The following is a 25,621-nucleotide window of genomic DNA, read 5'->3' as shown; positions in this document are numbered from 1 at the left end:
AGGAACATGCTGGGCCACAAAGCAAAGTGTTGGTAAATTTAAGGAAATTAAAATCGTATAGAGCACCTTTTTTGACAATGTTGTGAGATTAGAAATCAATTATAGGAAAAAAACTAAAAAACACAAACACATGGAAGCTAAACGATATGCTACTAAACATCCAATGGATCATTGAAGAAATCAAAGAGTAAATTAAAAAATACCTAGAGACAAAAATGAAAACACAGCAATCCAAAAATTAAGGGACACAGCAAAAGCAGTTCTAAGAAGCAAAGTTTATAGTCATACAAGCTTACCTCAGGAAACAAGAAAAATCTCAAATAATCTAACCATATACCTAAAGCAACTAGAGAAAGAAGAATAAACAAAACCCAAAGTTAGTAGAAGGAAATAAATCATAAAAATCAGAGCAGAAATAGAAAGTAAGACAATAGAAAATATCACTGAAACTCAAAGCTGGTTCCTTGAAAAGATAAACAAAGTTGATAAAGCTTTAGCCAGACAAATCAAGAAAAAAAGGGGAGAGGGCAGAAACCAGTAAAACTAGAAATGAAAAAGGAGAAGTTACAACTGACACAACAGAAATACTAAGGACCATAAGAAACTACTATAGACAACTGTATGCCAATAAAATGGACAACCTAGAAGAAATTGACAAAGTCTTAGAAAAATACAATCTCCCAAGACTGAACCAGGAAGAAACAGAAAATATGAACAGACTGATTACAAGTACTGAAATTGTGTCTGGTGTTTAAAAACTCTCAAAAAACAAAAGTCCAGGACCAGATGGCTTCACAGGCAAATTCTATTAAACATTTAGAGAATAGTTAACACCTATTCCTTCTGAAACTATTCCAGAAATTTGCAGAGGAAGGAACATTTCTAAACTCATTCTATGAGGGCACCATCACCCTGATACGAAAACCTGATGAATATACCACACAAAAAAAGAAAATTACAGACCAGTATCACTGATGAAAACAGAGGCAAAAGTCCTCAACAAAATAATAGCAACTAAATCCAATAATACATTAAAAGGATCATACACCATGATCAAGTAGGATTTATCCCAGGAATTCAAGGGTTTTTCAATATTTACAAATCAACCAGTGTGATACATTACATTAAAAAAAAACCTGAAGAATAAAAGCCACACAATCATCTCAATAGATGTAAAAAAAACTTTTGATAAAATTCAACATCCATTTATGATTTACAAAAACTCTCCAGAAAGTGGGCATAGAGGGAGCATACATCAACATAATAAAGGCCATATATACATACCCATAGCTAATATACTCAACAGTGAAAAGCTGCAAGAATGTCTTCCAAGATCAGGAATAAGACAAGGATGTGCACTCTTGCACTGTTATTCAACATAGCTTTGGAAGTCCTAGCCACAACAATCAGAGAAGAAAAAGAAAAGGAATTCAAATTGGAAAAGAAGTAAAACTATCACTGTTTGCAGATAACATGATACTATACGTGGTGCAGAGGTTAAAGCGTCTGCCTGCAATGTGGGAGACCTGGGTTTGATCCCTGGGTCGGGAAGATCCCCTGGAGAAGGAAATGGCAACCCACTCCAGTATTCTTGCCTGGAGAATCCCATGGACGGAGGAGCTTGGTGGGCTACAGTCCACGGGTCGCAAAGAGTCGGACACGACTGAGCGACTTCACTTTCACTTTTCATACATAGAAAATCGAAAGATGCTGACAGAAAACTACAGAACTCATCAATGAATTTGGTAAAGCTGCAGGATACAAAATTAATACACAGGAATCTGTTGTATTTGTATAGACTAACAACAAAAAATCAGAAAGAGAAATTAAGGAAACAATCCCATTTACCATTACATCAAAAAGAATAAAATACCTAGGGAATAAACTTACTTAAGGAGGCAAAAGAACTGTACTCTGAAAACTATAAGAAACTAATGAAAGAAATTAAAGATGATACAAAAAGATGGAAAGACATACCAAGTTCTAGGATTGGAAGAATCAATACTGTGAAAATCACTATACTATACAAGGCAATCTACATAGTCAGTGCAATCCCTAGCAAATTACCAATTGCATTTTTCACAGAACTAGAACAAAACTTTAAAATTTGTGTAGAAACACAAAAGAGTCAAAATAGCCAAAGCAATATTGAGAAAGGAAAACAGAGTTGGAGGAATCAGGCTCCCTGACTTCAGACTATACTGCAAAGCTAGAGTCATCAAAAAAATATGGTGCTGGGACAAAAGCAGAAATATATATCAATGGAATAGGATAGAAAGCTCAGACATAAACTCATGTACCAATTATCAGTTAATCCACTACTCAGTCATGTCCGACTCTTTGCAACCCCATGGACTGTAGCCTACCAGGCTTCTCCATCCATGGGATTTTTCAGGCAAGAGTACTGGAGTGGGTTGCCATTTCCTTCTCCAAGGGATCTTCCTGACCCAGGGATCAAACCCAGGTCTCCTGCATTGTAGGCAGACGCTTTACCCTCTGAGCCACCAGGGAAGCCCTTACAAAGGAGGCAAGACTATACAATAGAGAAAAGACAGTCTCTTCAGTAAGTGGTGCCTGGAAAACTGGACAGCTATATGTAAAGAATGAAAATGGAATATTTTCTAATACCATACATAAACATTAACTCAAAATGGATTAAAGATTTAAATGTAAGACTGGATATTATAAAATTTCTAGAGGAAAACACAGGCAGGACACTCTTTGACATAAATCGTAGCAATATCTTTTTGGATCTTTTTCTTGGAGTAATGGAGGTAGAAACAAAAATAAACAAATTGTACCTTCTGCTGCTGCTGCTAAGTCGCTTCAGTCATGTCCAACTCTGTGCAACCCCATAGACAGCAGCCCACGAGGCTCCCCCCTCCCTGGGATTCTCCAGGCAAGAACACTGGAGCGGTTCCCATTTCCTTCTCCAATGCATGGAAGTGAAAAATGAAAGTGAAGTTGCTCATTCGTGTCCGACTCTTAGCGACCCCATGGACTGCAGCCTACCAGGCTGCTTTGTCCATGGGATTTTCCAGGCAAGAGTACTGGAGTGGGTTGCCATTGCCTTCTCTGAAATTGGGCCTAATTAAACTCAAAAACTTTTGCACAGCAAAGAAAGCCATAAACAAAATAAACACAACCTACAAAATTGGAGAAAATATTTGCAAACAATGCTACCAACAAGGGATTAATCTCTAAAATATACATATAGTTCATACAGCTCAGAATAAAAAAAAACAACCCTACATGTATATGTATGGTTGAGTCCCTTTGCTGTTCAACTGAAACTATCACAACATTGTTAACTGACTATACTCCAATACAAAATAAAAAGAAAAATCCAATTGAAAAATGGGCATAAGATCTAAAGAGAAATTTCTCCAAAGAAGACATTCAAATGACCAAAAGGTACATGAAAAGATGCTCAATATCACTAACTGTTAGAGAAATGCAAATCAAAACTGTAAGTATATATATATATATATATAAAACACACAATGGAATATTACTCAGCCATGAAAAGAACTAAATAATGCCATTTGCAGCAATATGGATGGACCTAGAGATTATCATACTAAATGAAGTAAGTCAGATGAGAAAGACAAATATCATAAGATATTGCTTATATGTGGAGTCTAATAAAAGACAACAAAACTTCTTTCTAAAACATAAAGACGCATAGATACAGAAAACAAACTTGTGGTTATCAAAGGCGAATGGGGGCGATGGCTGGAGGGATAAATTAAGAGGTTGTGAATAATACTTCTACATATAATATAGATAACTAATGAGGACCTACCATACAGCACAAGGAAATATACTCAATGTTTTGTAATAACCTATAAGGGAAAAGAGTCTGAAAAAGAATATATAACTGAATCCCTGTTGCTGCACCTGAACTAACACAACATAATAGACAATACTTCAATAAAAAATAATAATAAAAGAAAAAAACTATGTGGAGACTTTCAAACTCAAGTTATATAAAAAATACATTTATTAATGACCACATGGCCTTCTCAGGAGGGTGGATCTTCCTAAACCAGAACCAGGGCCTCTTCTTCTTTTTATAACCATGGTAAAATTCACATAAAATTCTCTATTTTAAACCAGGACTTCTCAATCTTTTTTGTGCCATGGATCCTAGTGGCAGTCCAGTAAAATCCATGGACTCCCTTCTCAGAACCATGTTTTTAAATGCACAAAATAAAATCCATAGAGTTTCAAAGGAAGACAATTACTTTGAAATTTTGTTGTCAAAATTTTAAGGATTAAATAGTGAAACAGTAGAGCTTCCCAGGTAGCTCAGTGGTAAAGAATCTGCCTGCCAGTGCAGGAGATGCAGGTTCGATCCCTGGTCCAGAAAGATCCCCTGGAGAAGGAAATGGTAACCCATTCCAGTATTCTTGTCTGGAGAATTCCATGAACAGAGGAGTCTGGTGGGGTACAGTCTGTGGGGTCACAAAAGAATTGGATATGGCTTAGCAAATAAAAAACAGTGAAACAGTCATATGTTTCTTAATTAATGCATTAATAGTAAGAGCTAGCAGGCAGGACTAATAATTGGTACAATTTCAAAGTGGTGATGAACAAAGATGATTTAGCTGTAACAACTATAATCTGACATGAAAATATCTAATTTATTATGGTGGCAACAGACTCAGGTATTGCTATTACTACTAGGGTTTGTTGCCTAGATACACTGTAGAAGCAAATAGTAAATATTGGAGGTTCATGAGAATAAAGAAGTAACATTTTTCTATCCAAATTTATGGACCCTCTGAACTCTTAGCTCCAAATTAAGAACCTTGCAGGAAATACAACCAGGTTTGTCTGGTTATCTAAGTTTGGAAGCAGATTCTTCTGTTAAGAGAGGGAGGGGGAAGCACTTGGTGCTGAGAGGATTCAGTCTGCAAGGAATGCCCTAGGTGAGTGCAGTGAAATCATGGTGGCAAGATGGCTATGGGACAGTCTCAAGTCAGTGATGCTTACTCTCAGGTTTTTTTTTTTTTTTTGCAACATTTGATATCAACTATTTATCTGTCTCCCTTTGAAATCTTCATTAAAGTCTGATATATTCTGGAATGTGTTATGAGAGTGGACTTTTTGTGGCCCTTGGATGAGGACCTGTTTTACACATTTGAGAATTGAAGCCTAATGACCACCTGGTCAAAAGTCAAAGCCCCCAAGAACCTTGGGCCTCTGGGGAGTCACAAAGGTCCTGAGGAGGGCCTTGGACTCCTGGTACATAAAGCTGCGGGCATGGTTTATCTAGATCCCCAAGGAACAGAGGGCCCCAGATAATGTCCAGTTATACTTGTTTTCTATGAGTATGTGCATGCTCAGTTACTCAGCCATGTCTGACTCCTTGCGACCCTATGGACTGTAGCCCACCAGGCTCCTCTGTCCATGGGATTTTCCAGGCAAGAATACTGCAGTGGGTTGCCATTTCACCCTCCAGGGCATCTTCTCAACCCAGGGATCAAACCCACATCTCCCACATCTCCTGCATTGGCAGGTGGATTCTTGACCACTGAGCCACCTGCAGAATAAGTAGAACTACCAGAGGTATGAGTCTGACCCATTTAGACCCAGAGCCCTCCTACTTGAACTGACCTCTGAACTCTGGAAGCAGATTTCTGCTTTGGAGCTGAGCTGAGGGGTAGAGACTAGGATTCTAACTGAATAAGTCTCTTTCCTGCCCGGACCTTACACATCACTGCTTGGCCCAGTACTTCAATCACTCCTCTGCCATTTGTTTGCTGTCCCCTATTGCCAAATAGCAAGATGGTGACAATGCAAGTGGCACACTGCTATGGAGTCAAGGGCCTGAGGGAGGTGATGGAGTGCACTGGGCCAGAACTCGTACTTTTGTGTCTGATCTGAGTTTGGACTCTGGCTCTGCTATTTATATTGGTCAAGTTCCTTCACCTCTGCAAGAAACAACTTTCCCTATGTTAAATGAGGAAAACAGCTACACCTGATTCATGTGGCTTGCATGAGGATTAAACCCAACAATATGTGGAAAGCTGTTAGTGCAGTTTGTGGAACATAAGCAATGTAATTATTAATAATGTTGTTGTTGTTATTGGTGTTATTATGATTATATCAAGCTTCCCCTCATAAGAAAGGTCAGTCTCAGTATTTTTTAAAATTTTAATATAAACTAAGAAAATCCTTACACAAAAAAGACTAAACAATTACAGCAATGTTTTCTCTCTACTCTTCCTCCTATCCATCTACACCCACCACTTCACTTGACTTTTATCCTCTTTACCTTCCTTTGGAATGACCCAGGTGAAATATTTTTCATAAGGGGAAAAGATTTCTTGAGAACATATACTTACCCTTTGCCCCAACTCACTATCACTATAAACACTCCTCCCCCACCTACACACACATAAACACAAACATATGCATCACACACACATACAAACACACACATTCCTCTCTTCCTGTGATAAGAGAATCAAATTCAGGCCTCCTGCCTGGAACTGCAGAACATTACCATCAGGCTGGTCCATTAAATATCATTTGAAAGTCAATTTTATCCCAGAGTGGTAAGTAGTATGCGTGCTTATGTCTTCATCTACCTTAATTAGGAAAAGCAATTTGCTGCACATTTCTTAAGAAAAAGAAAAAAAAGCTGATCAAATTTGAGCTCCTGATAGATTGAAACAGCGTATGTTGTGGTGGTGGTACAAAGATGTGAAACCACTTCCCACATCTAAATTATGGCTTGGTCTAAAAACAGTCCAGCCTTATGACTTGTGTGTTTTCTAAGTAACTTGCGCAATTGCCCATAATTATGGAAATAGGGGCTGTCTCCTGAAAGCCAGCCCCTCCTCATTCTGTTTCTCAACCCAGAATAGAAAACTCCATTTTGAGACTATCACTTGAGATGTTTCCACTCCATCATATTTTCTGCGATTCTCTACCATTAACAATCTCAAGGCCATTTTCACACATCTCCTTTTGCCAAAATGGTTGGAGTGTCTAAGAAGCTATAGTTCTGTTGAATGTAGGTGTCTGCTTTTCTCATTTGTTTCTTTTAACTAGGCCAGACCAATTTGAACTTACAGGGGTGCTTCTGACTTGAATCCTCCTGAAACTCTGGCCTGGGAGTGCCTGCAGCGCTGCAGGGATGAGCCTGTCAGAAGTCTTTGTGTTTGAGGAACTAAGCAGTCTCTTAAGAGGGCACAACCCCGAAGAGAAAGATGAGCCAGGGAGGAATCAGCCAGGCCTAGGGAGACTGACCCAGTAAGAGAATTCTGAACTTGAGGAGGAGGAGGAGGAGGTGTGGTTATGACTACACGTCTCGTGCTCAGCGGCACTCCATGCTGACCCCTGTGTACCTCTGAACTCACGTCTGGGTCCTGTTGAGAGATGAGCTGTCATTCCCCTCCCACCCCCTCAATATTCCATTTGTCATACAGCAGCCAGATTTTCAAGTCATAAATCAGATCATGGTACTCCTTTGCTTAAGAACCTTCTATGGCTTTCCACTCAATGTAGCAGTAAATAAAACTCCCCTTGTGAGAGCTTATAAGACTCCACCTAAGCAGCTTCTGTCTGCTTCTCCCGCTTCATCTTGTGCCTCTTTCCCCTTTGCTTTGTTTGTTTCAGCCGCAGGGCCTTCTTTCTTATCCTAGCCAGGCCCATTCTCACCCTACTGCTTCTATATTTGCTGTTCCTTCTGTCCTGAATACTCTTGCCTAGAGGATACCTTCTCATCTTCCAGGTCTCAATCTAAGTATCACCTCCTTATATTGTCCTTTTCTGAGCCCCATAAGTGACAGCTCTTCTTGTGCCCCATACCTCACTCACATCATCTTTCTTGTTTTATTCTTAGTCCTTGTCACAGGCAGACATGATTTTGTTTGGTAGCTAATTTATTGTCTCTTCCTTCTTGAGGACAAGACCCAAGTTTAGCTTCCCTTTCAGAAGCAAAGTGAAAGTGAAGTCGCTCAGTCGTGTCCGACTCTTTGCGACCCCGTGGACTGTAGCTTACCAAGCTCCTCCGTCCTCGGGATTCTCCAGGCAAGAATACTGGAGTGGGTTGCCATTTCCTTTTCCAGGGGATCTTCCCGACCCAGGGATTGAACCCGGGTCTCTCGCATTGCGGGCAGACACTTTAACCTCTGAGCCACCAGGGATGCCAAGCCAAAACAAATGTTAGGTGCATGGACTTTGTGTTCAAAGACAGAGCTCCCCTAAGTATTACAGAAATAAAGAGGTTTAATACACAAATCAGGGCTTGGCTGAATAAGGGAGAATCCAGAAGAGTGAAGGTCAATGAGACTGAAGCTGCAAGGTCAGGGACACTGACACTGATATCTCAGCCTGGAGCAAAGCACCGACATAGTTGGTTCTTGAGTGTTCTCTGGGAAACTCTCCTATCTGGCTTCCATAACTCTCCAAGGATAGCCTTTTCTAAACTTCTTCCTTTCCAGTTCCACCCAGGTTCCTCTCGCTGGCAAATTCAACCTGCACCTGGGGTTAAACTGGGTTGACGCCTGTGTGAAACTGTTGGCTATAGTCATGACTGTGATCAGAAATAAGGCTGACTGGATAGAAGGTGCCTGTCACTGGGAGTCTGCAGGGTGCTTGGTGTACCACAGATGCTCAGTAAGTGCTTCCTGAGCGACTGATTGACACAAGGGCCAGAAATGAAAACAGTTGTGACACAGTTTGGGAAGCCAGTGGCACACAAGCCTCACTACTATGGGATCCCTCTAACAGAGGGTACCTTGAAAGTCTGAGAGGCAGTCTCCATCTATTGGTCCAGACACTGGGCTCTACCAGCATGTAAAGGTCCTGGGCTTTAATGATGGTGATAGTGGGAGATAATAGAAAAATATGGCTCTGAGTGAGGAGTCGTGGATAGGCACAGGGATATCTAAATAAACTTGTTTAGGAACACATGTGAGACACCTCAGGGACCTTCTAGAACTACTACAGATAAGGGCAGGGGTGAGTGAAACCGTTGCTATTATATGTGATAAAAGTTTATCAGTACTACTGGCTTGGCTAAAGGCAACCCAAGTAAAACTATTTGCAAAAGAAAAAAAAAGTGTGTCATGAACAGAGCACCCAAGGATGGGGTACATCATTGAAAAGTTTAGAATCTCCTAGAATAGCCTAGTTGCCCACGGGATGCTATTAGCCAGTGAGAAGCTGTACTGGCCGGAGGGGAGAGGAGGATATGACTTTGTTTTAATGGTGTCATTCTTGTGTCTGTTGATAGTGTGGCCATGAAAGTTAGCATGAGTCCACGGGCCTAGGGCCTGCAGGAAATCGAGTGGTGGACAGATGGATTAGAATTTAAATCAAGCAAGCAGACCAAAGCACGAATGGTGTAAAGGGCAGTGCATTAACCCCCCTAAACCTCTATGTAGTAAGTGTGAGCCTGCTGAGGTCTGGAGGATAGTTAATGAGTTCGACAAGTGCTGTTCCATGAATCCCATAATGGAAGGTGATGCTGTCCCCAGTTACTCAGATAAGACTTTTATAAACCTCTAGGTAGTGTATAGGGAGTTTAATTTTCAGCTTTTACTTGAGTCCTCCTGGGCATGAAGACTGGTCTTCATAACTTTGAATATGCTATTTCTATGTTCAGTCATTCAACAAATATTTATTGAGATCTTACTATGTGCCAAGCAATGAGCTGAATACTAGGGATGTACTGGGGAACAAAACAGGGCTGACATCACACATTTGTCCAAAAAGAAATGAAAGCACACATCCATGCCAAAACCAGTATGCAAATGTTCATCATAGTTTTTTTTTTTTCATAATAGACAAAAATAACCCAAATGTCCATCACTTGGAGAACAGATCAACAAGCTGTGATATGTCCACTTCATGGAGTACTATGCTGATAAAAAGGAATAAGCTATTGGTGCACACAACCACATGGATGAATCTCCAAAAGTATCATGTCAATGCAAAGAAACCAGCCACAAAATACCACACACCATACGATTTCATTTATAGTGTATCATCCTGGAAAAACCATTATAGGGATAGAAAACAAACCTGTGGTTGCCAGTGCATGTAGGGGATTGCTTGTTAAACAGACATGGAGTTACTTCTGTATTTAAAAGGACAACTCTGTGCCCTATGATACATCAGTCCTACTCGTGGGCATCCTGGGCATTTGTCTGAACAAAACTATAATTTAAAAAGATACAAGCACCCCTATGTTCATAGCAGCACTATTTACAATAGCCAAGACATGGAAGCAACCTAAATGTCCATCAACAGAGGAATGGATAAAGAAGATGTGCTATGTATACACAATGGAATATTAGTCAAAAAATAGAATAAAATAATGTCATTTGCAGCAACATGGATGGACCTAGAGATTGTCATACCAAGTGAAGTAAGTCAGAGAAAGACAAATACCATATGATGTCATTTATATGTGGAATCTAAAATATGGCACGAGTGAACCTATTGGTGAAACAGAGACAGGCTCACAGACAGAGAACAGACTTGTGTTTGCCAAGGGGGAGGGCAGTAAGGGAGGGAAGGACTGGGAGTTTGGGGTTAGCAGATGCAAACTACTGTATACAGAATGAATGAACAACACGGTCTTACTATATAGCACAGAGAGCTATATAAATATCCTGTGATAAACTAGAATGGAAAAGAATATGAAAAAGAATGTGTGTGTGTGTGTGTGTGTGTGTGTAACTGAATCACTTTGCTGTGCAACAGAAATTAACAACATTATAAATCAACTATGCTTCAATAAATTAAAAAAATAAAAGGACAATTCTGGCAACTGTGCTACAATGAGATTGTAGGGGTCAATGGTAGACATGGGGGGAATAATCAAGAGCCTCTTCAACTGTGCAAGTAAAAAATGATGGCAGATGATTCCCTGGTGGTAGCGGTAACTTCTGCTGAGAAGTGGTTAGGTTCTGAATATATTTTGCAGATATAACTGACAGGATTTGAAGATGGATTGAATGCAGGGTTGAAGAAAAAGGAGATGATTCGGGGTTGATATCAAGATTTTTGTCCTAAGTTATTTGAAGAAGGGTATTCTCTTCTGCCTTGTGGAAGACCCCAGGAGGAACAGGTTTTGGTGAGGAAAATAGGGATTCTGGCTTCGAGAAGCCTAGCTGACATCCAAGAAAAGATGTTGAAATATGTGTGTTCAGTCATGTCTGACTCTTTGCGACCCCATAGACTACAGCCCGCCAGGCTCCTCTGTCCACAGGATTTCTCAGGCAAGAATACTATAGTGGGTTGCCATTTCATCCTCCAGACGATCTTCCTGACCCAGGGATCGGACCTGGGTCCCCTGCATTGGCAGGTGGATTCTTTACCACTGAGTCACCTGGGAAGCCCAGATGTTGATGAGGCAATGGGAGGAACAAGCAGGGGATTCAGTGACTCATCAAGGCTTGAGGTTTAAATATGGGAGTGAAGCTCTCAGCAAACAAATGATACTTAAGTTCCTGAAATTCAAGATGACAGCACATAGGGAATAAGTGTGGACAGAGAAGAGAGGAGGTCCCAACACTGAATGCTAGATTACTCCAATATTTAGAGGTCAGGAAGATGAGGAGTAGCCAGCAGAAAAGACTGGGAATGAACATCAAGAAAAGCAGGAAGAGATCCAAGGTGGGGTGGCATCTGCAAGGCCTAGAGAAGACAGTGGTTTCAGAAGGAGAAATGGGGCTGATGGGTTGAGTTCAGGTCTGAGAATTAGTCTTGAACTTGTCAGGGTCATTGGTGACCTTGAGAAATGCAATTTCAGTGGGATGGTGAGGATGAAAGCCTTGTTTGAGCAAACTCAAAAAAGAAAAGAGAAGGAAGTAAAGAGAACAGAAGTAACTCTTCACTTTTGCTGTACGAGGGAGTGTAGAATTGGGGCAGTGCTTGAAAGCAGATGGAAAATTGAAGGTTTTTGTTTTATCTGATTTCTGATACCACAGAAAGTTTGCATGCTGATGGGAAGCTCTAGAAAAGTAGGCAAAATTAATAATGTGGGAGGGAGCAAGAGAGAAGTCTTGAGTAGGCTGGAGGTGGGGGGAGTCCAGTTCACATACAGATGGTTTTGGCTTTAGACAGGAGCATGGCAGTTTATTTACTGTAGCAGGAGAGAAGATGGGGTATATGGTCCCAGATGCAGAGAGGCTAAGGCATTTGATGGGGGAGGGTATGGAAGTTCTCTCCTGAAAACTTCGTTTCTCAGTGAAAAAGTCAGATCATTAGCTGAGACTGAAGATGAAAAGTAGAGGTTGGACATTTGAGAAGAGATGAGATAGAGAGGAAGAGCTGTTTTAGAGACAGAAGGAATAGACTGATTACGGAAAAGTCAGACTCTTGGCAGCATTACAGACCTACTTGAAATTTGTGCTCATGAATTTAAAGTGAGACCAGTCATCACAGAGATGCCTCAGCTCCTTGTGTGCAGGTGTCAGGGAAGTGGAGCAGTGGATTTCAACAGCACTGGACTGTGAAGGAAGGAGACATCTGTGAGGGACTGCCGGGACTGAAGTGGTGGGAAAGGGGACGGGTGTTATGATGGGATCAAAGCCAGGTGAGGAAGGAGCTGAGAGCAGAAGAGTACTACAGGGAGTGGGAAGTTGCTAGGATCAGTGGATAAATAAGACTCCCAGCAAGACAGGAGAACTGTTAGGGTTGGGGGATTAGAGAGAGTGATGTGGAGAGGTAGAAGGTGATAGCTGGAGAGAGGAACACATAAAACTGAGATTATGTTGCAAAGTCATTGGTGAAGACCTGGTCTAGGATGTGACCACAGGAATGAATGGCTGAGACAGGGCAGGACATACCCTTGGAGCAGAAAGGGTCAGGGATCTCAGAAGCTAGAGAGTTGGAAGGATCATTTATGTTGAGTACTGAAATCACCAAGAATTATGATAGTTGCAATGGCAGAGAGAGAGGTTAAATAATTCAAAGAAAAATGGGTGACTAGATGCGTAATGGAGAAGGCAATGGCACCCCACTCCAGTACTCTTGCCTGGAAAATCCTATGGGCAGAGGAGCCTGGTAGGCTGCAGTCCATGGGGTCACTGGGAGTTGGATACAACTAAGCGACTTTGCTTTCACTTTTCACTTTCATGCATTGGACAAGGAAATGGTAACCCACTCTAGTGTTCTTGCCTGGAGAATCCCAGGGATGGGGGAGCCTGGTGGGCTGCCGTCTATGGGGTCACACAGAGTCGGACACGACTGAAGTGACTTAGCAGCAGCAGCAGATGCGTAAATGACAGCAACAAGGTGTTTTTCATACTCTAACCAGTACTGCTTATTGTTTTGAATATTGTTTTTTCTTCCAACCTCTTCCCACCCTGTTCCCAACTAAGGATGCTGTCAGTGCACAGAAGAAAGTGTCCATGTTGTGACTATTTCTGTAGCTAAGCTAGTGCTTAGCCTAGAGGTGCTGGTTACTAGACTGATGGAGAGTCCAGGACCTTCTTTCCTCAGATGGCTTCTAGAATTTCTGAAACATATGTCCAGATGTGCTTCAGCTCTTGTAGCAACCACATGTCTAAAGATAGTGCAACCAAGTCAACTCTCAACTACTGGTTATGTTCAGTACTCAATTAACCCAGGTAAGAGTTTCTTCAATTGACCATAGGTGTGGACCAAAGATTGAGCCTGAATAAAAGTGGGAAAGTCCCTTGGACAGCAACCCTAAAGGAAATCAATCCTGAATATTCCTTGGATGGACTGATGCTGAAGCTCCAACACTTTGGCCACCTGATGCGAAAAGCCGCCTTATTGGAAAAGACCCTGATGCTGGGAAAGATTGAGGGCAGGAGGAGAAGAGGACAACAGAGGATGAGATAGTTGGATGACATCACTGACTCAATAGACACAAGTTTGAGCAAGCTCTGGGAGATGGGGAAGGACGGGGAAGCCTGGTGTGCTTCATGGGGTTGCAAAGAGTTGGACACAACTGAGCAACTGAACAGCAAAAATGGGAAGCAGTCAATGTTGTTTCTGATGATTTTCAGTCTCACTGAAAAGTTCAGGGTCCAGTTCTCAATCACTGGGGTCTATCAGTGTATCACTGTGTTATTTCTGCTAAAGCAGTGGGTTTCAAATGTCAGACAACTGTGCAAACTATCAATTCCTGGTCTTGACTATTATTAAAACAGATTCAGTGGGGTAAGGCCCAAGAATCAACATTTTCCAATGCTTCTCAGGTGCTTTGCAGTAGCTCAAATTGAGAAGCCCTGCTCTAAAGTGGTGGTTGGCAAGGTTGGCCCTTTGCCAGGTGACCTCTTTAACAGTGACCTCTTTAATGGGAGACCCCCTCTAGTCCAAAGGAGCAGGTTGCTAATGGTGGAATTTGAGGCACCTGTCAAGATCCTATTAAGCAGAGGGCTGTTAAATTTTGTGAGTCAAGATAAAGTGCAGGAGAAGATGTTACTGTGTGCGGTCAAATTTCAATGGTCTAACATGTGGTTCCAGGAGCAGCTGCAGAAGGATCACCTAGGAGCTTATGAGAGATCCAGTTCAGTTCAGTTCATTCACTCAGTCATGTTTGACTCTTTGTGACCCCATGGACTGCAGCACTCCGGCTTCCCTGTTCATCACCAACCCCCAGAGCTTACTCAAACTCATGTCCATTGAGTCGGTGATGCCATCCAACCATCTCATCCTCTGTTGCCCTCTTCTCCTCTTGCCTTCAATCTTTTCCAGCATCAGGGTCTTTTCAAATGGGTTGGCTCTTCACATCAGGTGGCCAAAGTATCGGAGTTTCAGCTTCAGCATCAGTCCTTCCAATGAATATTCAGGACTGATCTCCTTTAGGATGGACTGGTTGGATCTCCTTGCAGTCCAAGGGACTCTCAAGAGTCTTCTCCAACACCACAGTTCAAAAGCATCAATTCTTTGGCACTCAGCTTTCTTTATAGTCCAACTCTCACATCCACACATGACTACTGGAAAAAACCATAGCTTTGACTAGATGGACCTTTGTTGGCAGAGTAATGTCTTTGCTTTTTAGTATGCTGTCTAGGTTGGTCATAGCTTTTCTTCCAAGGAGCAAATGTCTTTTAATTTATGGCTGCAGTCACCATCTGCAGTGATTTTGGAGCCTCCAAAAATAAAGTCTGACACTATTTCCATTGTTTCCCCATCTATTTCCCATGAAGTGATGGGACCCGATGCCATGATCTTCATTTTCTCAATGCTGAGTTTTCAGCCAACTTTTTCACTCTCCTCTTTCACTTTCATCAACAGGCTCTTTAGTTCCTCTTCACTTTCTGCCATAAGGGTAGTGTCATCTGCATATATGAGGTTATTGATATTTCTCCCAGCAATCTTGAATCCAGCTTGTGCTTCATCCAGCCCAGCATTTCTGATGATGTACTTTGCATAGAAGTTAAATAAGCAGGGTGACAATATATAGCCTTGACGTACTCCTTTCCCTGTTTGGAACCAGTCTGTTGTTCCATGTCCAGTTCTAAGTGTTGCTTCTTGACCTGCATACAGATTTTTCAGGAGGCAGGTCAGGTGGTCTGGTGTTCCCATCTCTTTAAGAATTTTCCAGTTTGTTGTGATCCACACAGTCAAAGGCATTGGCAAGTCAATAAAGCAGAAGTAGATGTTTTTCTGGAACTTTCTTGCTTTTTCAAATATCCAGTAGATGTTGGCAATTTGACCTCTGGTTCCTCTGCCTTTTCTAAATCTAGCTTGAACATCTGGAGTTCATGGTTCACATACTGTTAAAGCCTGGCTTGGAGGATTTTGAGCATTACTACATTTTGAGCATATTACATTACAGGAGATGCAGATCCTCAAGCCTCACTGGAGATCTGATGAATCAGAAAGTTTGGGGGTTGCTTTTTGTATGTGTTTTCACAAACCAGAAAGGTGATTCTGATGTCCACTCACATTTGCGTATCACTTTTCCAGCCTGTGAGCCCAAGCTGGTGCATGCCCCTTCTGACATGAGGGGACTTGAGGTAGGTTGAGCTCACTCACTCTCTGGATCCCCTGTCTCCTTCTTTCCGGTGCTCTGGGTTGTCGGGAGTGGGAGAGATGCTCTGCTCTGATGAGTTATGCCAAGGGGTGTGGCAGTGATGGCATCTGGGTGTTTGACACTACTGGGGCAAAGATATTTGCATAGGAGGCAGCTCTTCCGCTCTCCCAAATACCCTGAACTCTCCTCAGTGGGTGGTCACACCATGTTTCCTCTCGGAGAAGGTCTAGGGTAATACATTCTGATGTGTCTATACATCAAACCATCTGTTTTAACCAGGGGTTGCCTTCTGAGGAGCTTCATGACCAATTCACCTCTTGGTTTGGATTTCAGGGCTAAAAGCCACAGGCTAATACCTCCCGGAAACTGCCTGGACTATTTGACCATAGCCATCACTTCCCTAAAGAATGTCATTAGTTTAAACACTTAGCTTAACACAGAAGTAAGAGTGTCCATCTTATGCAAAGTCATATACAAATGATTTGGAATTACTTCCATCCACTGCCTCCTTCATTAATCCAGAAGACAAGGGTTCCACTGAATTATACAGGACTCTTACACTGGCTGTTGATTATTTTTAAACATGCTCTATTATTTAAAAGTAATAGAGATTGCAGTTTTATATGATCTGATTTTTATTCAGATTTGAAAGTCATTCACATCAAATTAAAATTCCTTTGGGCCCTTAAAAATGCCTGAAATTAAAGTTTATGATTTAATAACTAAAGGGTGCACAGGGAATGCGAACTGACTTTTTGAATCTTCGTAATACAGAAATTTCCAGAAGATACCCAGCCTCTCCACATTACTCTTTCCTCCATTTAGCAGGCACAGTGGTGATAGGGGAAGATCCAGGACTGTTAGCCAAGGTACTTGGGTTTCAGTCCAGGCTTTGTTAAAAGTTAGTTAGTACAAAAAAATGAGCCATGATATTTGACCACTTATTGTCCTTGAAGGACTTAGAAAATCATAGTGCAAGAACAAACAGGAAAAGGTTGGGGAGGGAGTGTATAAAGGGCTGATGGAATCAAACAACTCACAGAGAATGCAAACTGATGACTACTTCACACAAATGATGCCTAGTTCTAGGAGAAAGAGCTTCCTCTTTCTCTTCTCCTATCGTATCTTCCTTTCCTCTTCCACCTTTCTTCCCTTTATCCCACATCTCCTTCTTTTCTTCTTCCCTCCCCTCTTTTATCAAGCAATCCAAATAACTGAGTAAGAGTTCACTAAACAGCTCTTGGTCCCAGAGGTATGAGAATTACCATCCATCCTTAGACCAGAGCTAGAGGGATGTTTTCCCTGAGTCCTGGGGCTTTAGACCTTTGCTGCTGAAAGTGTGGTTCATGAGCCAGCATCAGCAGCATCACCTGAGAGCTTGTTAGGAATGGAGACTCAGATACCATCCCAGACTTCATGAATTGGAATGTGCATTTCTACCAGCTCCCAGCTGACTCAGGTGCACATTAAAGTTTGGGAAACATTGTTCTAGAGGCCCTCTCCTTTGACCATGCCCCTCTGCACCAAGCAGGATTCTGAAAGGCGAAGGGGATATGCCCACTCAAAACTTGCCCATTCTAGAACCAGAAATTCTCTGGGTTCCTGGACCCTTAAATTCCCTACCCTAAACTCATAAGTCTGCTTCCAAAGCCTAATGCACAGCCAGTATGCATTCCTCTAAGCCTGAGAAGCACCCAGATGTGGCTGGGTTGGAGGGTGGAAACAGGGAGGTCTGTGGAAGAAGCCTGGCCACACCATGCGGGATGGCTCTGTGGGTGGGAAAGGGAGGAAGTGGTCAGGTGCTGGCTCTCTCTACTCCTCCAAATTCCAGGGTGAAACTGCAAGGAACCCCAGAATTCTAAATTCATGCCTGGCCTTGCAAATTGTTATGACAGTTTATTTGTCAAGATAAGAGGAAAGAGGCTTTTTCTTTTAAACATTTGTTAGCTTGATGTATAACTTTCCAACATTCAGACACATGGTATGTGGGCCTCCCTTTGTACTCTTGACTCAGTTCTGCAGATGTTAGGGGTGAGTCTGCTGGTGGGGTGATGGGACAGCTGAGATTTTCCAGCACAGCAGGCCCTGCTTGTCTTCGGGAGAAACAAAGTGAGATCAGCTTTGCGTGCTTGGATGCTCTTCCTAAACCTTGAGGTCTTCTATTTCGGGCATTTCCTTTAGAATGTCCTTAGAGGGGCTATTTGGGCTTCCCTGGTGGCTCAGTTGTAAAGAATCCTTCTGCCAATGCAGGAGATGTTGGTTCAATCCCTGGGTGGGAAGATCCCCTGGAGAAGGAAATGGCAACCCGCTCCAGTATCCTTGCCTGGAAAATCCCATGGACAGAGGAGCCTGGTGGGCTACAGTCCATGGGGTCACAAAGAGTCAGACACGACTGAGCAACACAGCAACAACAATGAGAGGAGCTTTTTGTCCATCCTTTAACCAAAAAATCTCTTCAAGTTCTCCCTCTTTTTAAAAAAATAATTATGATATCTTTATTCGGCACTCTAATTGTTTATTACAGTTCCTTAGAAAATAAGCCAAAAAATCAGCACAAATTAATAAAAATAATGGCCCAAGGGCCACACTCACATTGAGTTGGACCTATCAAGGTGTTGCCCCAGTGTGCGCATGCACGCGCACGTTTGCACGGGTGTGCTTGTGCAAACACAGACACTCGCGGCTCCAGGTGAGACGTTAGTAAGCTTTGGGGAGTGTGCACGGGGCTGCTTCCATGTTTTGGCATTTTTAGGATGCCCTCCCTGCCCCATCCCCATGAACTAAAGGTGGCTGGTACAGCCAGTAAAGTAGCAGCGTGTGTGCTTGGCAGCTTTATTTTTCCTCACAGGATGTCTCAGAAAATCACCCTGCGTCCGGCAATTGGACACTGTGTTTGATTCACTCTTTCGGAGATTCAAGCTTGTGTTAGAAAGTTACATTTTTTTCAAAAGTACCTGCCCAGTACACGCTGTAGAGCACAGGTTCTTCAACTTAGCACCTTGGGTACCATCCTCGAAATTCTTAGTTGCTAACAGGGAGGCCCAGTGGTCTGGATTGTTAGCAAACACCCCAATGATTCTGATTGTGGTGGTTGTCTGGCCACACTTGGAGAAATCTTAATATGGAAAGGAAGTGGTGTGGGCTGTGGGTGTTAATTATCTGTACAGATGCTGGTGACTCATTAGTGGCTTGGAGCTCATGAAATCCCTGCATTTAATTTAACAAATATTTATTAGGCATCAGCTCTGTATGGGAATGTAATGGGCACTGAGAACCCACCAAAGTATAAGGTATAGCTCCAGCTATAAGGAATTTGAATGCCTTTTCTGTCTGTTTACATTGTCAGGACTGTCATTAATGTAATTTAGGATTATCTGTTTTGTTTCATGGGTAGAGTTCTGTGTTGGAGAGAAAAGAGGAACAAAACAGAATACAGAGGAATGATGCAATATCTATTAGTTAAGCACAATGCATTGAATGTATCTATAGTTACAAAATATCCTGACAATCCCAACTGCAATTACAATAAATCTGTCTTAATCAAAAACCATCAATTCAAAGCCTTGTAGAAAAAAAAATTATGCCACTAAAAATGAACTTTGAGGCTCATGTGAAAGAATTTTTAAAAGGAGTTATTACTAAGATGAAGTCTATATAGCTACAATTATGTGATAATGGGGAAGATAACCATTTAGGCTGTATTATTCGAATAAAGGAAGAAACCTTTTTTTGTCTCTAGCCATTACTCAACTTGATTATCTGTGTTGTCCCCCAAATTCTGGGTAATCGTTTTGCCTTGGCTTTCTTTGATCTAGCTTGAGTTTGGAATTAGAGATGTAAGCAATATCCTTATTGTTAAATTCCGTGCATAGCTTCTGAGGCCTAATTCATCGGCCGACATCCCTGGACAGAGCATAGAAACCCACCTGGACACCGTTGTCAAGGTTTCTCACACAGATTTCACTGTGGAAGCTGTAAGCCTCTGAGGAAGGGTTTGTTAATTAAATGCCTTTTAGTCATAAGGTTTAATGAGACTGCTTTTAAGATATATTTGGGGAATTGATGGAATATCTATTTTCTTTTCACACCCTCCCCTACCACATACATAGACACACTCCAGTCCTTGACTTCTAGCTCAGAAAAATCAAAGCTGGGTTTGTGATTTATTCTCAAACTGGAGTTAATGATTAAAAACCCCTCCCAGCTGAAATCTGGGGATGAGGGATTCTGCCTGTGTTCACTTGGAGGAGGAAAATTTCATTTACAGAAGTGCACCTGTAGAAAAATCTTCCACTCTTGTCTGAGAACTGCCCAACCCCTCAGTTCTCCACTCTTGGCCTCCCCTCCTGCTACTTTTCTTATCTCTATTCAACAGAGGATCTCTTGAAGAGACCCAAGTGGCCTTCAGCTGAAATCCTGGCCCCCAAAGCAGATTTCAGACATGGGCACCATCTTGCTTTGGGGGCTGTGAATTCCAGCCACATTTGACCCTTACCCCTACAGAAGGGCCTTTCTTTTGAATGCTCTGGGCCATGCACTGTCTTATGACACCGGTCAAGTTCTCTGGGGTTTCGAGTGTGGGGCCCTGAAAGGAGTATCAAGCTTGGCGTCTTTTCTGCTCTTTTGTTGATAGATCACTGTTGCATCAAAATTTCTGAGTAAGGGGGGCCCTCAGGACCGTCGCGGCCGGGACGCTGCGCCCGAGGCGGGGGCCCTGCCGGCCTGTCCGCCCTGCGGTCCCGGCTGGCGGGGTTCCTGCCGGCGGGGCCCCGCAGGGAGGCCGGGCGCGCCGGCGGCCCCGAGTCCTCTGGGGCTGGGCCTTCCGGGGCTTGGCGCCCCCGTGCATTGCGGACCCGCTGTGGAAACGTGTGACGGGACGCGGCGGCGGGGGGCGCCGTGCCGGTCGCCGGCGGAGTCAGACTTTGACCCCGCGCGGGCTTCCATGGTCGCCGTGGACGGGCGCCTGGGAGCTTTGGTTCAAGACAGGTAAAGGCGTGGGATGAGGACGCAGTGACAGGCCGCGGTTCTGCCGGGGACTCTGAAGACAGCCGCTCTGGACAGTTGAATTCATGGTCTCGGGAGCCGCACCCATACTGAGCGATGGCAGGCGTCCGACCCCCGATCATGAACGGGCCCATGCACCCCCGGCCCCTGGTGGCGCTGCTGGACGGCCGGGACTGCACGGTGGAGATGCCTATCCTGAAGGACGTGGCCACCGTGGCCTTCTGTGACGCGCAGTCCACGCAGGAGATCCATGAGAAGGTACGCTGGCGGGCGGGGAGCAGGTGCCTCCTGGCCTGCCGGGAGGCGTGGGGGCGTCTCTGTTGTAACCAGGTCTTCCCCAGAAAGTGGCACCTCAGACTCAGCTGCGGTGGATGGTGCTGGCAGGGGGCAGGCGGTGCCCCCGCCCGGCCCGCACTGATGACAGCGGTGGCGGTTGCCGGGGTGCCCCAGTCCTGTGCCGTGTGGTTGCAGCTCTCACGACTCGAGTTCCGGAAGCTCCAGGCTCTGCGGGATGGGAGTACGTTAATCTAGTTTCTGTCCAACGGCCAACTAGACTTCAGACCACCTTTCCCGAGTCAGTTGAGGAAGCTGGACGAAGGTTTATAAAACCTCGGCTCTTTGGAGAGCCCGCAGGGTTGGGAGAGGCCATGCCTGCCGGGCTGGCACACCTGTTGGGCTGGCAGCAGCGGCTGAGAGGCTGGGCGGCTTTGGCACCTTGCGAGCCAGTGAACATGGAGCCCTGCTGGACCCCGGCTCTGGGCTGGGCCAGACCCGCCCTCATGTGTCCACATCTGGCCTGGACTGCCCACAGCCTTGAACGTGGGTGATCGAGGCCCCCACCCTGTGCCTGAGAGGCTGGCAGGAGGAAGAGGACGGTTCTCCGTGGGGAGAGGCTGTCAGCCTGGGCCCCAAGTCATCGTGCAGGACACGGCTAGTGCAACGCCCAGCATGCAGACGAAGACAGCCGGGCCTCGGGCGGGGAGAAGTGAGTGAGGGCGTCCCTGTGGCTCAGACAGGAAGGGACCGCCTGCAACGCGGGAGGCCCCGGGCCCGATCCCTGGGCCAGGAAGAGCCCCGGAGAAGGGCATGGCAGCCCACTCCAGTGTTCCTGCCTGGAGAATCCTGTGGACAGAGGAGCCTGCAGGGCCACAGTCCATGGGGTCGCAGAGTCAGACACAACTGAGCGACTAACACTTCCACTTTCACTTTCTCGGCTTCGCAGATGGCATTAGTGGTGAAGAATCCGCCTGCCAGTGCAGGAGGCATTAAGAGACACAGGTTTAACCCCTGGGTCAGGAAGAGCCCCAGAGAAGGGCATGGCAGCCCACTGCACTGTTCCTGCCTGGAGAAGCCCGTGGGCAGAGGCTGCAGTCCATGGGGTTGCAAAGAATCAGACACGACTGAGCGAATTAAAAATAAGCAAAACTGAGTGAAAGAGAGGCAGTCACGAGAGGGCCCCCACAAGGCCAGTGGGGGGCTGCTGCCACAGCCACGATGTGGAAACCAGCCTGAGAATCCAGGAGGAGCCGAGAGCAGAAAAGGCATCGGGAAGATCCGGAGCAAAACAGCAGCGCTGGCGTGAGATCGCGGAGCAGACTCATCGGCCGCGTGGGTGGCCGAGGGTGGGAAGGCGGCGGCACGGGCAGAGGCTCCGGGTGAGGGCCCGAGGCAGGAGCCAGCCTCCTGCGGGAACCTCGGGGACCCAGGGCGGAGACGGGCCAGGAGCAGAGCTGACGGAGGGGGCGGAGCCCGGTGCTGACGGGGGCTCGGACTGCAGGTGAGAGAAGCATAGCGGCCCCCGGACTCCAGGGGTTTGGGCCCCCGAGTCGAGCAGGCCCGGGCCGCCCGCCTGGCGAGCCCCCGGCCAGTGTTTCTCCTCGAGAAGCAAGCCCCATGGCCACCCTAACCTGCCCGAGAGCCCCCAGCAGCTTCATGCCTCGTGGCTGGAACCAGAGGGAGCCCAGCCGCCCTCGGCCTGGGGCCCAGGCCCGCGGCGTCTGCTTGGCCAGCAGAAGGAAGAGCGAGCCGGGCTCTGGCCTTGGCTGGCAGGGGCGGCCAGTCATCACCCTGGCCCGTCTCTGTGACCGGGAGGCCGAGGTGCCGGGTTCACGTGCTGACAAAAGGGCGTTTCTCTGTGGCGACGGCAGTCCTGTGTGGAGGCGGCGGCTCCTCTGATAGAACGTGACCCGTGGGCAGCTTCCTGTGAGTCTTTAACGCTGTTTCAAACTGAAAAGATCCGTTTAGAAAGACCCGTAGAGGTAAAAGAGAGACAGTACAGGGAGAAGCTTTTAAGAATCAGGAGCAGCTCTTCCCTGGTGGTTCAGTGGTTAAGATCTGCCTGCCAATGTGGGGACACAGGTTCAGCCCCTGGTTCGAGAAGGTTCGACGTGCCCTGGCGCCCACGCAGCACCAGAGACCCAGCACAGCCAAAACTGAATCACCCGATTAAAAAAAAATTAAAAATTTTAAGCAATATTAAAACAAGTTTTGCCAACGAAAAAAAAAAAAATTTCTGAGTAAGGAAAGCCCATTCTTGGGCCATCTGGCTGGACATGTGAGCTTCCTACACCACAGCCTATGACTGACTCAGGGAGGCAGTGGGGCGGCTCTTCACTTTGCACCACAAGCAGCCTTTTCCAGGTCACAGCTGCCGACAAGGCAGCCTAGGAGGTGGTTTGCTGCTGCTGCTGCTGCTGCTAAATCACTTCAGTCGTGTCCAACTCCGTGCGACACCATAGACGGCAGCCCACCAGGCTCCCCCGTCCCTGGGATTCTCCCGGCAAGAACACTGGAGTGGGTTGCCATTTCCTTCTCTAATGCGTCAAACTGAAAAGTGAAAATGAAGTCGCTCAGTCATGTCCGACTCTTCACGACCCCATGGACTGCAGCCCACCAGCCTCCTCCACGCATGGGATTGTCCAGGCAAGAGTACTGGAGTGGGGTGCCATTGCCTTCTCCGAGAGGGTGGTTTGGAAAGTAGCAAAAGGTGAAAAGGCAGCAGGCTGAACCAGCTAACCCAGCTTTCCTCTTTCTCCAAACCCTGATGACTTGTGTTTTCTCCCAAACAGCTGCCATTTTGGTCTTCCAGCCACTCTTAAGACCAGAATTGTACAGCTTCAGGCCAGGGCAACTTCTCTGCATGTCAGAGGTGAGGGGAAGCGAAAAGGATTCTGGACTAAGTGCCACCTCTCTGTGAAGTCACGCAGCCCTGTATCAGTGAGGCGTGTGTGGTTTATGTGGGGGAGGGATGTGAGTTGGGGATGGGGGAGGGTCCAATCTATAGTCAACAAAATCCAACTGTTCCTCCCTCAGTTCTTTACTCTCTTGTTTTCCTAATCTGTACACACACACACTGTCCCTGGGCAGGAATTCTTTCCACAGTACCCCTTGTTGGTGGTCATTGAGACCCTGCTTAAATGCTTCTAGTCGTGGGGATCTCATTTTCTTGTGAAATTGCGCCTTATAATCCTGTATACTAATATCCCGGACCCCCACTTGTAGGCAATGGGTTTAATGGCATGAGCTCAACCAACCCAGTCCCTCTGAGGAGCACTGGCTTGGACTAAAAAGGCTTTGACTTTTAAGATTAAACAGTGAACGCAGTTGTCCCTGGGTTCAGGCCATACCACTCTCTGGCCTCAGATAGCCATTAATTCTTCAGGGAGCCTAATGCTATAGCCTTTGTGTGTTTAATGTAAACACCTCTTTTGTGCTTTAAACGCCACAACCACAGTTGCTTCTTGTTTGTGCTAAAGTCGTGTTCTCCTTGCATTGGGTCCAAGTGGCCCAGGTGGAAAGTCTTGAAGAAACTGAAGAAGAGGTACATTTTCAAATGAAATGAAGGCAGATGGAAGCTGGAGTTATACAAAGGACATTCGGGTTGGATTTTCCCAGAGAGACTTCAAGACTGTGATACCCATTTGCCATATTTTATGGTTAATTTTCCTCAGACGTTTGTTTTGCCCCATTCGCCCCTAGGCTGTCTCAGCTGTTGTTCACGGATGGTATTGTGGATGTTTCTGCTGCAAAGTTTGATCAGCTAGAACTCTTTCCAAGTGTCAAAACACCCAGCTTCAACTGTCTTGAGGGAAAATTCGAGAAGCTACTGGTTTACCTAATGGGGAAGTTCAGGGTGGGGGCTGGCTTTAGGTAGAGCTTGATTCAGAGGCTCCAGGGCTGTCACCAAGAGGCACTGCTCTCTGGAGACTCAGCCTCGCTCTCCTCCATCCATCAGTTCACTTCTCAGATTTTACAAGGTGGCAGGGTACTGGCAGTGGCTTCTCACTATTTTCTCAATTGCACATCTTGTTAGTCCAATCAGAGGGACACTTGATACTTTGACAGGAGCTCCCAGCATGTGACCCCCTCTCTCTTTGTGTTTTATACACCCTGGTGTGAGAGGTGGAACCCACCTAGACCATTTGTACTTCACCTCGACAGAGGGATCTCTGCCCAAGCCTATCTGGGTTGTTGTTCAAAGAGGAGCTGACAGATCCTGGAAGGAAGATTGAACATGTGTATAGCAGGGGCAGCTTTCAATTTTCTTCTTGGGTGATTTTGCCCCCTCAGTGCAACTCATCTACACATCGACATGGGAAACAGACAGCACTGGAAATGGTGGCTTCAAACACAAGA

The sequence above is a fragment of the Oryx dammah genome, unplaced genomic scaffold (assembly GCF_014754425.2).
Source record: "Oryx dammah isolate SB20612 unplaced genomic scaffold, SCBI_Odam_1.1 HiC_scaffold_23, whole genome shotgun sequence".
Taxonomy (NCBI): domain Eukaryota; kingdom Metazoa; phylum Chordata; class Mammalia; order Artiodactyla; family Bovidae; genus Oryx; species Oryx dammah.
This window is presented reverse-complemented; position numbering follows the sequence as displayed.